Source organism: Ictidomys tridecemlineatus, chromosome 3 (assembly GCF_052094955.1).
Source record: "Ictidomys tridecemlineatus isolate mIctTri1 chromosome 3, mIctTri1.hap1, whole genome shotgun sequence".
Lineage (NCBI taxonomy): Eukaryota > Metazoa > Chordata > Mammalia > Rodentia > Sciuridae > Ictidomys > Ictidomys tridecemlineatus.
Window position 1 is genome coordinate 65,073,356 of NC_135479.1, and position 13,530 is coordinate 65,086,885.

General features: G+C 33.6%; 1 protein-coding gene across 1 annotated transcript in view; it reads right to left on the reverse strand.

Moving 5' to 3' along the window:
* The window catches only part of LOC144376206 (uncharacterized), a 61,106-nt gene that overhangs the window by 38,403 nt on the left and 9,173 nt on the right, over positions 1-13,530 (reverse strand). The gene's annotated exons all lie outside the window — the stretch shown is intronic.

A 13,530-nucleotide genomic window follows, 5' to 3' on the forward strand; every position in this document is an offset into this window, starting at 1 on the left:
ATATTACAGGCATGCTTCACAACCTGAAATCCTTCCCACCTCAATTATTATTATTATTATTATTATTATTATTATTATTATTAGTAGTAGTAGTAGTAGTAGTAGTAGTATTTGAGGCTTGTTAATTGCATTAAATGCCTCTGTATGGGGTTCTTTCAAGGCAAAGTTTTCTTCCAATAATAGAACCTAGGCCAGAGAGAAATGTATTGACACTTATAACTGTTTATAAGGTTAAAGCAATTTGTGAATAAATATGTATATATAATTTTATGAAAATGATATCACAATTACTTTAATATATTTTTTAAATTTTTCTATTCTTTGTCTCATAAAAAAAACAGGTTGAACTTTAAACTCATTAGCAATGTCCTTATATCCCTCCCCCACAAAAAGTGACTCACAAGTATAATTCAAATTATTGAGACTCATAAATTTTTGATTCTTTATTTTAACTAGTGAAGTCTAAAGATTTTCTTTTTATTTTCACCTTTAAATGAAGCCCACTTTTTATAGCTTTCTTGTTGTGTAACTGACCTTTAATATTCTACAATTTTTACCCCCATTCTGATCACTTTGGACTATTTATGTTTTCATGGAGGGGATCTCAAAGTGATCATGCACAAGGTTCGAAATGGATATAGTAAGATATAAGACTGGTGATTGCTGTGTATGTAGATTTTGCTATACAAAATAAGTATTGGTGGATGATATGGGGGTAGGGTGAAAAAGAGCAATGAAAAAAAGAAGAAAAACTTGAACAGTAGAGGGGTTCACATGCTGCAAGTCTACAATGATAGCGTGAATATAGAGGGTAGTGTTATTGGAAGCAGCAATAAAATTTGAGGGTAAGAAAAAGGTAATTTTTTGCACAGTTCCCAAGTGAGAGAGCCAGGTGAATGGGTTCTGTGTTCAACTCTTCCCACCTAGGAGTGGAACTTGTAGTTAATAGGGTATGTCTCAGTAAGTAGTAAAACACCTTTCTATGTACCTTTACACTTTTTCATGGCTACAAGCTGACTTTGACAATTCCAGTCACATTACATCTCTGCACTTGTTAGCTATTTGTTAATTAATTAATTCATTACATTATTTATTTATTTTTTATTAATTCACTTTTTCTTTCGTTGTCATTGTTTTTACATTACTGGTGATTACATAATTGCGTAAATATTCTTAATGTTGACTTTTGGTTAAATATTGTTTTACGTGTTTATTCATACATTTACTTTTCATTGAAATGTTTTTCCTTTGCCAAGCCTAATTTATCTTAGACCTCAATCTTCATTTATGAAGACTAGATAAAATCACATTATTCCAAATAACTCAAGGATTTATCATCTTTGCAGAACCCTAATCACCCACTAAATTTGATCCAGTCTGGGTCAACTAAAAGCTGTGTCAAAAGTTCTTTTTTTCTTATATACACTTTTATATAGAATTCTTCTCTCACTTTTATATTTTGGAGAGTAGACTAACTTCCCAAGCAGTAGTTAATAACCTAGATGAGTTTTCCAACTAGCTCACTATTACTTTTAAATTATTTACATCCTTGACACTAACAGTGTCACTGATTACTCTTTTTTTGCAAGATCTTTCTCTCTCTCTCTCTCTCTCTCTCTCTCTCTCTCTCTCTCTCTCTCTCTCATGACAAATTGAAATCAGATATGTTTTTTTACTAAGAAACACTCTCAGCCTTTAATAAAATATTATATAAAGAAAAAGGGTTTTGCTGATTTTCTTAGAGCCTCACTAAGTTGCTGAGGCTGGCTGACATTAATCTAATCTTACACAAGTTTGGAATATATATATATATATATATATATATATATATATAGAGAGAGAGAGAGAGAGAGAGAGAGAGAGAGAGGGTACTATTCATTTGACTCTTTATCTTGGGGACTATGCCAGAGTTACCTTCTTCTTTCACTTCTACCTTATTTTTGCCTCCAAAGAAACTAACCTTTTACCTCATACTATCATTGATCCACCATTAGACTTTTTAAATCTGAACTCTTGAGCTGGTCACTCTTTCCCTCTTTCCTTCACAGCACTTTTTTATCTACCCGTACCTATTCCAGCAATATTTTTTCATGAATACTAACTACTATATACTCAGTATTCACCAATCTCATATCCTGACCCATCCCTGTTCTGCCTTTTCCATGGATCACTTTGAGATCCCCTCCACCCAGATATTAATTGTCCAGAGTAAGGTCAGGTAAGGGTATTATATATGCAAGTTTTTAAAAGTCATTTACATAACAATAAGCCTATTACAATTGGGATGTATTTTGTCTTAGGTTAAAAAAGAAAATCTACAGACTGCACTGATATACTGAATTGTTTAAAATTTATTAATCTCAATAACTTGGAAAAAGAAATTCTATAAAAAGGAGAATAAAGAAAAGAACATAATACATAAAATTGACAAAATTTGAAGACACACCAAGTGTACATATCAAAGAGTGTCATATATCAGTGCTTTTAAAACACAAATTAATTTGAAATATATGTAGTTAATGTGAGATGTAGTAATCATTTATTAATTATATAATGGTAGTATATATGTTTATGTACAAAATGCATCTCATATAATTATGAGTATACATTGCAAAAATGACTCTACAGTATTTTTCTTTTAATTTTGCTGACAACACTATAAATACCTACATCTAGGTTTATGTATTACCAAATGTTCAGGATACATTTTTTACTTTATAAAATTTACAACTGACCAACAGACCTTTTTTTCCATTTTTAAAAGGAGTAGTAATTATTTTCAGTTAGAACATAATGCCATCTTTATCTTTAATTTTTAAATATTTATTAAATATATATGACAACAGAATGCATTATAATTCTTATTACCCATATAGAGCACAATTTTTTATTTCTCTGGGTTTATACAAATTATATTTACATGAATTCACTTCTTTATGCATATACTTTATATAACAATATACATTATATTCCACCATCATTTTTAACCCCATCATCCCTCCCCTCACCTCCCAACCCCCAAAAGTTTATTTTGATTCACACTGATGTATGTTTTAAAGTTATAGAAAAGACAATGTATCTTATAATAATATGAACAGATAAAGTTATGTAACTAATAGATAGCATCATCATCATCATCATCATAATAATAATAAACTTGCCATTTAGACATTAATAAATTATACATCTAGCACTATTGACATCTTTTCCGAAAAAAATGACATCTTTTCCAAAAAAAGAGGGGGTTATTTGTGGGGGAAAATTGTATTCTATGCTTAATATCAAGAATAAATTTTTTTCAGAAGTAATATATATTTCAATATAAAAATAAAATAGAACCAGGTTCCATGGCACACACTTCTAATGCCAATGAATTGTGAGGCTAAGGCAAAATAATCCTGAGTTTAAAGACAGCCTCAGAAACATAGCAAGGCCCTAAGCAACTATGTGTGACCCAGTCTCTGGCCCCTGATTTAAATTTCCAGTAAGAAACAACAACAACAAAAAGAATATAATATATTGATGAGGACACAGAACAAATTATCATGAACTTAAAATGGAGTAGAAATTGCTGTTATTTCATCATGAAAACTGTATATATATATATATATATAAATGAAATACTCCTCACCAAGAAGCTTAGACCTGTAGAAATTATAGTATGTGTGTACAATGACAGTGTACAAGTATGTGATAGCATAAGAATAGAGCTATACTTGTCAATACATTAGAAATCTGCAGCCTAGGAGAAAAGAGGAGGTGATTCAGAAAAATAAAAATAACAAAGTTTGAGGAAAAATTGTTTGTGGAACCCAGAGAGATTTTCAATTTAATTAGAGTACAAAATACAACATAAGTATTATACTGAAGTTACATCTGTTAAATACATCACATGTATAATAGATTTCAAGGAAAATATGTGGAACTTATCACAAACTAAATAAAAATTTACAAAGGCACATAAAATAGCATGTGTGTAAATAAAAGTAATCATTACAAAGACAACTATTTTAACTCAATTTAATATATAATATTTTCCTATCAAAATTTTAGCATGCTTTTCTTTAAATAAAAGAAGAGAGCTGGACCTGTTGGTGCACAATTGTAATCCCAGTACCTTGGGAGACAGAGACAGGTGTATTGTGAGCTCAAAGCCAGCATCAGCAAAAGTGAGGCCCTAAGCAACTCAGTGAGACACCGTCTCTAAAAGTCATACAAAATAGGTTTGGGGATGTGGCTCAATTCCCCTGAGTTTAATTCCAAGTACCAAATAAAAGAAAAGATAAGAAGGGACAAAAAAATTATCTTAGAAATAAAATATATGTAAAATACCCCAAAACCTGTAATAAAAAAACAAATAATATAGTTATTGTTATGAGACACATTTAATGTATATTATGAAACTATATTGTAATAATATAGACCAATATATCATAATATAAACCAAATCTGAAACCATATGTAGATCAATAGTATTGTTAAAAGCAATAAAAAGGCATATGTAAAACTGACCATATGAAAAATACATTAGACATGAATGAATGAATCTATCCAACCTAAAGTTAGAATTGGGACATAGAGGCAAATTTCCCTGTTAGAGTGTGTGTGCAGAATGTGCAAGATAATCAGTTACAAACTTAGCAACACTATAAAAAGCAAATATTAAGAGGGAATGATGTTGAAAATAAAGCAGAATATTAAATGAGATAATCTCCCTTCATCTATAAATAAATTTAATAAAAAAAAACTACTGTGAGTATCTCTTTGAAAAAATCGTGAATGAGTAGAGAGATTTAGATACACTAGATATTAGTCCGGTCTTAAGAAATGTACAACATTTGGAACAAAATTCCCAATTACCATCATTACCTCTAGTGAACAGAGATGTGAGAGAGTGGCTGAGGATGTAACTCAGTTTTTAGAGTGCTTGCCTTGTATGCACAAGGCCCTGGGTTAAATCTCTAGCACCACAAAAAAAAAAAAAAAAAAAAGAAAAAAGAAAAAAGGAAATATGAAAGAAATGATACAAAAACATGGTGATATCTATGAGCTATAAAATTTTTCACAAGTGTTTCATCAGCTGTGACCAAGACACAAAAATACCTAAATATCAAAGCTGTCAATTTAACTCAAAAAATGAATCTGCCAAATCTGGAAAATATACTAGAGGCTGGAGAGGCAAGTCAAGAGAAATGTGATTTGAAAGACAGCCTTAACCACATAGAAAGGCTATAAGCAACTTATTGAGATATTAGTGATATATCACCTGTCTCCAAAAAAAAGGACTGGAGACATAACTCAGTGGTAAGCACCCCTGGAGTTCAATTCCTAGCACCCAACCACACCAAACTAAACAAATATCTGAAAGATAGTAAGGACTCCAGAGTATAGGTGTATATGCATAGATAAAATTTTTGCTTACAATATAAAGTTAATAAATATACTTTTGAAAAAAAAGTTCATGTTTTTTTTTTTTGAGAGAGAGAGAGAGAGAGAGAGAATTTTAATATTTATTTATTCATTTTAGTGTTTGGCAGACACAACATCTTTATTTGTACGTGGTGCTGAGGATAAAACCCAGCGCCACACACATGCCAGGCAAGTGCACTACCACCTGAGCCACATTCCCAGCCCCTATCATGGTTCCTAAGAGCTCAAAATAAAAATGTCATATAATCCACTAATAATAAAAAAATAGGCATGTAACACAGTGGTAAAGTGCCTAAATATGTAAAAATAAATAACAATTCTTGGTTTAAAAAATGCCCTATAACCTAGTAATTATAATTCTGGATAAATATCTAAAAAAATTGGAATACTTTTGTTATAGAAATTACTTCACTTCCATTTTCATTGTAGGTTTATTCACAGGATCTAATAAAAGGAATCAAATTAAGTGCCTTTTAGATGCAAGTTATTGATGAAAAGGTTCCTTCCAGCTGCAGATCATCCATCTACTTGCCTTAAAGGCTGCATACTTATAATTCAAACTGCTCCCTAAAAGGCAAGACTCAGATATGGATTCTTCTGAGTACTCCAAGAAATTTTGGTACCTCTGGACATATTCTGTAAGAATTTTTCAAAACTAAGGAATAGATAAATTTTGGAGTTTGGTATGTGGACAACATACAGTAAATTTCTCAAGGGGTAATCTTAATCCAGACACTGTTATAAGGTGTCTGATCTGGGGAAGAAAGAGAAAGTAAAATCAGAGTTTGAGATAAAACTAGACTTTGCTTCACTGATTTCTAGGTTATTGATTTACTCCAAAGAGATATTGGAAAAGGGTTAAAGTTACTAATTAAAATTTATGTAGAACAGGTATTTAAAAACTACCAGGAAAGAGCTGAAGGTATGGCTCAGTGGTAGAGTGCTTGCCTAGCATATATGAGGCCCTGAGCTTAATTCTCAGCACCACATATAAATAAGTAAAATATAAATAAATATTTAAAAAATACCAGGTAAGGATTTAGGATTGTTGCTCAGTAGTAGAGTGCTTGGCTAGTATGCATGAGGCAGTCTGTTTGATACTGGATCCACATTAATAATAAGAATAAGAATAAGAATAATAATAAAGATATTTTGTTCATCTACAACGAAGAAAAAGGATTATTTTAAACAAGTACAACAGTGCTTTATGGCCTGTAAACTTCTTATTATCTGTGTTCTAATTAAGCCCTTGCAATTAAACTTTCTTGTTATTTAAATTAAAGTCCAGTTTCACTTTTATTTCCTGCCACACCAGGACAAAGGAGTTTGCTTGAATATTACGAATGCTTCCAAATGTCACTTTAATAAAGTTGTTTTACATATTGAAAAACTCAGTTGAAACAAACTTGGTGGCACAGGCCATAACCCCTGTGGCCCAGAAGAATTATACATGGATATCGTGAGTTCAAAGCTACCATCAGCAAAAGAAAGGCTCTAAGCAACTAAGTGAGAACCTCTCTCTAAATAAATACAAAAAAGGACTGGGGAAGTATCTGAGTGCCCCTGAGTTAAATACCTGGTACAAAAAAAAGAAAAAAGAAAAAAATTTATTTGAGGACAAATACATTAAAGAAACAAACAAACAACAACAACAACAACAACAACAACAAAAAAAAAAGAACCTCAATTTTGGACAAATGAACTACACTATTGTGAGGATGGTCTTAGGCCTGGTCTAAAAAACTCCATTTTAAAAACTTCAGTTTGAAACATGCAGTCTCACCAGGCATGCCTAAAGAAGCCCTGCAGTATTGCCCTCAGACACAAACAAATCACTTCCCCTCACCTTGATAAATAGAGTGAGGCTTCTGTCAGATTGTCCTTACCTAGTAAGAAGGAAGGGTGAGAATACCTTTACTATAAAGAGTAGAGCAAATGAACAGATGTTCAGCCAGCTCAATAGAAAATGCACTTGAGCTGGGGAGGCTGATGAGGACTTTGAATGACATCTCATCACTTCTCATCATTTGTATTATCCTCACCACTCTTAAACTCTACAGCCACACCTTAGTGAGAGGGGGAAAAGTAAAAGATTATGTGATGTTATTCTCATGTGATGAAAACTTAATTTCAGTGGGGAGAAACTCAATGGGGAAAATAAACCCAAGAGGCAAGATCTCCCACACACCCAAAATATATACTTTTATGAATAAAAATTTTATCAAAATTACTTTAAAATTTCATTTAACTTTTGTGCTGTCTGGTCTTATGAGAAAGCAAATTTTATTTTAAACTTCTAAGCAATGTCCTAAGGCATTAATATTTTCCCAGAGGGAAAAACAATATAATGCATTAGAATAATTTAAAAATTTCTAGTATTCATAATAAAAATTAAGAAAGACAGCTTAAATCAATTTAATAACTTAAACCGCTATATCCAAAATATTGTTATTTTTGAAAATATAAATTTACAAATAAATAAATGTATTTTTCAAGTTTCATCCTAAAATTCACTCTTGACCTCTCAGGGATATCTATGTTCACCACAGCTATATTCCCTGTTTGAGATCTATAAATACCCTGACCTCAGCAAGGTGAAAAAAAAAAAAAAAATGGACAACTCAGTTCTGTGTAATAGGTTATGGAATAAACATACAGGGCCAAAGAACAGGAGAGATTCTGCATTTTGAGAAAGCAGCCATCTACAACTCAGAAGTGTACAAAAGTGGACACTGTTTCTCACAGGATTCTGGGCAAGTTCCATTTTCATTTTAGATATCATACTTTAACCAAAAGAGATTGGTATCACTGGAGAGAAAACTCTAGGTCATCAGATCATCAGTAACCCAGAAACTAGAGTCTAAACATATAAAAAAATATTTTACACTTTTGTCTTTAGCCTAATGCAGGGTTGTGATTTCAATTTTCTTCTTTAGTATGGGGTACTCTGAGAATATCATCAAACATTAAAGGCATAAAAGTCTACACATATTACCACATAATTCAATAAATCCTGTCAAGAGATTAAAGTTTAAATTTAAATTAATAAAAATTTAACCAGTATCTATAAGGCACAATATGTTTTTCACATAACTTCTGTTCCACATGTGATTGAATCCTAACATTCAGCCCATGGTTAGTGAATTAGATATCTATCACTGAATAAGAAGAAACCATATAAAAATTATTGTCTCAAGTGTGGGCTTATCATCAATTAAGCCTGGGTTTATATGGAATCTTTTTACTGCATTAGGTGATAGTTGGTAAGGTTACTGAACTTCAGAGGGAGATATGGTTGCCAAAAAAAAGCACCCTTCTTCTCAGAATCAAATAAATTAAGGTCGGCTCATTCTCATGGAGATGACAGTGTTATGAAAGCAAAAACAAAGTATTCAGAATGTTTCCTGACTAATACACTTTCATAGACACAGATTTACATAAGTCACACACAAAAAAATAAGAGCTCAGATTCAAAGTTTGGGAAACATACTCTGAACTTTGTATACAAGAGGAGTAAAAACACATTGTCAACTTTATGTGTACAGATAGGGCTAAAGAATTGCTAATATGTTGACACTCTTATCATTCTGCTTTTTGTAATGAATGAGGTTTACATAGCTGTTCGGTGTGAAAGAATATTTGAAAGGTCTCATGAATATTAAGCTACTTTACTGAAATTCAGGATCAATTCTATGTGACCCCAAAGCCACAACTCACATCCTCTAGACTACATGAATTATCAATCTTTCATTATTATCTTAGAAGTTAGATAGTGGAACAAAAAAGCAGAATTTTTTTTTTTTGTACCAAGGACTGGACTCAGAACATTTTATCACAAGTCACATCTCCAGCCCATTTGTTTTTAAAAACAATCCATGTTCTCACTAAGATGCTTAAGGCCCCACTGAGTTGCTGAGACTAGCCTTGAACTTAAAATTCTTCTTCCTCAGCCTCTTGAGTCACTGAAATTACAGACATGCATTACAATATTGGCTCTTGTTTCCTGGTTTATGAACAGGCAAAATTGAAATGCTAAGCATAGAAACAGCTGTTAAAATCACCCCTTTGTTAATTCTAGCTTATTTCCTAAGGTTTAAATATTGAAACCAATATTTCAATGTATATTGAAGGTAACATTATCTATTATAGTCAACAGTCTGTTGATCTCCATTCTATCCAGACATTTTTTTACTGCCTAAACTTTTATTTAATTTTAAAAGATTTGGCTGGGGATATGGCTCAAGCGGTAGCATGCTCGCCTGGTATGTGTGCAGCCCGCGTTTGATCCTCAGCACCACATACAAACAAAGATGTTGTGTCCACCGAAAACTAAAAAATAAATATTAAAATTCTCTCTCTCTCTCCTCTCTCTTTAAAAAAAAAGATTACTCAATATATTTGAACTTCTGGTTTTTCTGCTGGCATTATTAGGATACTAGGTTCAAACGTTACAGCCTATGGAAAATTAAAGTGTGGTTATAGCTAAAGAAAAGACTATATGATAAATAAAATTTTAAACTAACGAGGATGTTATTTTTTTATGTATCCTTGGTGAATAAAATAGAGTACACAGTCAAATCTTAAATCATACATTACATCTTTGGTTGCAGCCACACAGCAGTTGATCAATGATAAGTTAAAAGAATGATGAGCTTGTCAGGATACTATCTGGAAAATGCTTTTAGTAATCCTAGGCAGGGGGATTGTGTTCTAGTCATATCACAATACAGTGTATTTTTTTGTGCCTGTGGATGCAGAGCTCTTACTTCCTTGCTAATAGATCATTGCAGAAGACTTCAGGTGTGTAGAATTTGATGATGAATCCTAAAAGGGTGGATCACTGGAAAGGCCAAACATGTTGATGCTTCCAACAGGTTATTGTTGTTGTTGTTGCTATTATTATTATTATTATTTATTGAAGTAACAAATACCCTGATTTTGTGTATTCATTCATTGTCATAAACATTTTCTTTTGAGCATGTGTTCATTATGTAAAATATCGACCATTCACTTTTGTTTACTGTCCTGTATATGAAAAGGCCTATGGAATGATGCAGGAATCTAAGGGCTGAAGGTTCTGGGCTGTCTGGGAGCTATTGTGTTTTTTTTTTTTTTTTTGCATAAGCATGACTACACTGCCAACTCTGCCTAACATCTCTCAATTGCTAGAGACCCAAATTTTACATCCTTGGTCTCGACATACACACAGCAGCTGGCAAAGTCTTTAGGATATTTGTAGGTGAGAGATATCTCAGTCCTGATAGATTAATAGAGGTTGTTAGGGGAGTGGTGGCACCTATGGACACCTAAAAGCATAAAACACCTAGATGCCTCAGTCCTATTACAGTGGACTCCTATGGAGAGTTGTGATATAATGGGATTAGTTCCTTATAAGCAGAAATAAGGATTCTGACTGCACTGTGGGCAAACATGAACCCTGCAAGTTGAAGTGTCAATAAAGTGTTGAAGCCTAGGCCTCAGCCCCTGGCCAAAGAAAAAAGTGGCAGCAGTGGCATAGATGATTTGGGTAAGTAGTCAAATGAGTCATGTGCAGCTGCTCTGGCCATGGGATGAATGGTTTCTATAGATCTGAGAGCAAAAATTGATGCAAGTTTATGAGAGACTACCAGAATAAGGAATTGCAAGATAGTCAAGAGGATTAGGAATCCAAAATATATCCAGGAGAGTAAGATCTCTGTATTTTGAATATACCTATCAACCTTCCCCATTGTGATGTTGAGTCTCTAGAGAAGAAGGATATAGGCCTTCAAGTCCAGCCTTTGGATGATGCATAAAAAGAAACAACAGTAGCCAATGGCTCCAGAGAACAACTGGCATGGCCAGCCCGGGTATCCAAGTTTAACCTATTTTACCTGTTAACCAGAACTGATGGACTTAAAAAAATTTACCCAGGTGTCAAGAGAGCAAAATTATTAATTTTTGTATGTTAGAATTAGAGATAAACAGAATTTTGTGTTGCACCCTAATAATGGTGAGGTTAGCATTGCTCCTTACAGTAGAAGTTGTAAAATGCTCAATTCCATGAGGCATTTAGGGCCAAAAATAAGACGAAAAAGACCAACTGTGTTAGTACAGCTTCCAGAGGGCTATATTTTTAGCAAGTAGCCAAGGTCATAAACACTCAGATTCAATGTATGTACTCAAGGTCAAAAACATTTGTTTGTGAGCATGCTCTTACATTAGTCAAATGTTGTTAATGTGCCTTCTTTGTCTGACCTGCATAAAAAAAAAAAATTAATAACTTTGGGGGCTGAGGGATAGAAGCTAGAGGGTGGTTATGGGCTATTGCTGCCTTCAGAAGCAGCAAGCCTACCATCTAAAAAGTTCTTCACATCTGGTGAATAGGGAGCCTACACTCTGGGAACAAATTTTTACCCCTCAAACATCAGATAAAGCTCTAATCTCTAGAGTATACAAAGAACTTAAAAAGTTAAACAACAAAAAAGTTAATAACCCAATCAACAAATGGGCCAAGGATTTGAACAGAAACTTCTTAGAAGAGAATATAAAATCAATCAACAAATACATAAAAAAATGCTCACCATCTCTAGCAATCAGAGAAATGCAAATTAAAATTATTCTAAGATACGATCTCACTCCAATAAGAATGGCAGCCATTATGAAGTCAAACAACAATAATTGCTGGTGAGGATGGGGGTGGGAGGTACACTCATATGTTGCTGGTGGGACTGCAAATTGGTGCAGCCAATTTGGAAATCAGTATGAAGATTCCTTGGAAGGCTGGAAATGGACCCACCATTTGACCCAGCTATTCCCCTTCTCAGACTATACCCAAAAGACCTAAAAATCGCATACTACAGAGACACAGACACATCAATGTTTATAGCAGCACAATTCACAACAGCTAGAATGTGTAACCAACCTAGATGCCCTTCAATAGATGAATGGATTTAAAAAATGTGGCATTTGTACACAATGGAATATTACAAAGCACTAAAAAATAACAAGATCGTGGATTTTGCAGGCAAATGGATGGAATTAGAACAGATTATGCTAAGTGAAGTTAGCCAATTCTAAAAAATAAATGCCGAATGTCTTCTCTGATATAAGAGGGGTGACTCAAAATGGGATAGGGAAGAAGAGCATGAGAAGAAGACTACCACTAAATAGGAAGAGAGGTGGGAGGGAAAAAGAAGGAGAAGGGGAGTTGCATGGAAGATGGAAGGAGGACCTCATTGTTGTTCAGAATACATATATTATGTTGTGATGAGAAAAAGAAAAAAAAATAGTGTGTTGTTGAGACCCACAGTTTAGTTGGAATGACACCTGGCATTTTGCTAAAGGGAATGGTTGAAAGGTGACCCTGCTCCGGGAATAGGGCAGCGCCAGGATTAGGACAGATCCTGCTGCCTTGGGTACCCGCTACTTTGGAGTTCCAGTTGCCAGTTGAGTTCTCGCAGAGGTGGGGGTGGGGTGGGGGGGTGTTCATGAAGGATTGGCACATGGAGTCCGGTGGAGGGAGTGTGTTGTGTGTTTCCCAGAAGTGTTCCAAGAAGTGTGTGTAGAGAGCTGGTGAGAGTTCGGGAATAAAGACTTGCTGTTTGAACCTACAAGGCTTTTGTGGCGGCTTCGTTATTTGTGCCCAGACAAGACTGTGGTAGTGTGTCACATTAGACTGAATAAAGAGAAAGGATGGAACAGGAGGGGAGGAGTAGGGAGGATAGTAAGGGCAGCAGAATAGAATAGACAATATGATTGATGTAAGTACATTCCATGTATGTATATGTCAAAATACATTCTGCTGTCATGTATGACTAAAAAAAATTTTTAAAAATCACATGGTAAAAAAGAAAAAAAAAAGTTTCTCACATATTCTTTCAACTGCTTGAGCCCCGAACATTGCTTTTTTGATATGAGCCCGTACACAGCAGCCACATATGTGAAACTATTTTTAATTTAAGACTATCACAAATTCTCTGCTTTATGCAAGGAGTATTGTTTTGTTTTGTAGACATGCTCCCAGATAATATTTATATAGTGGATATTTAGTGAATTATTTATTTTAGATTACATATATTGCCTTAATGTTGTCTCCCCCTCACTTTTTTATGTAGTGTT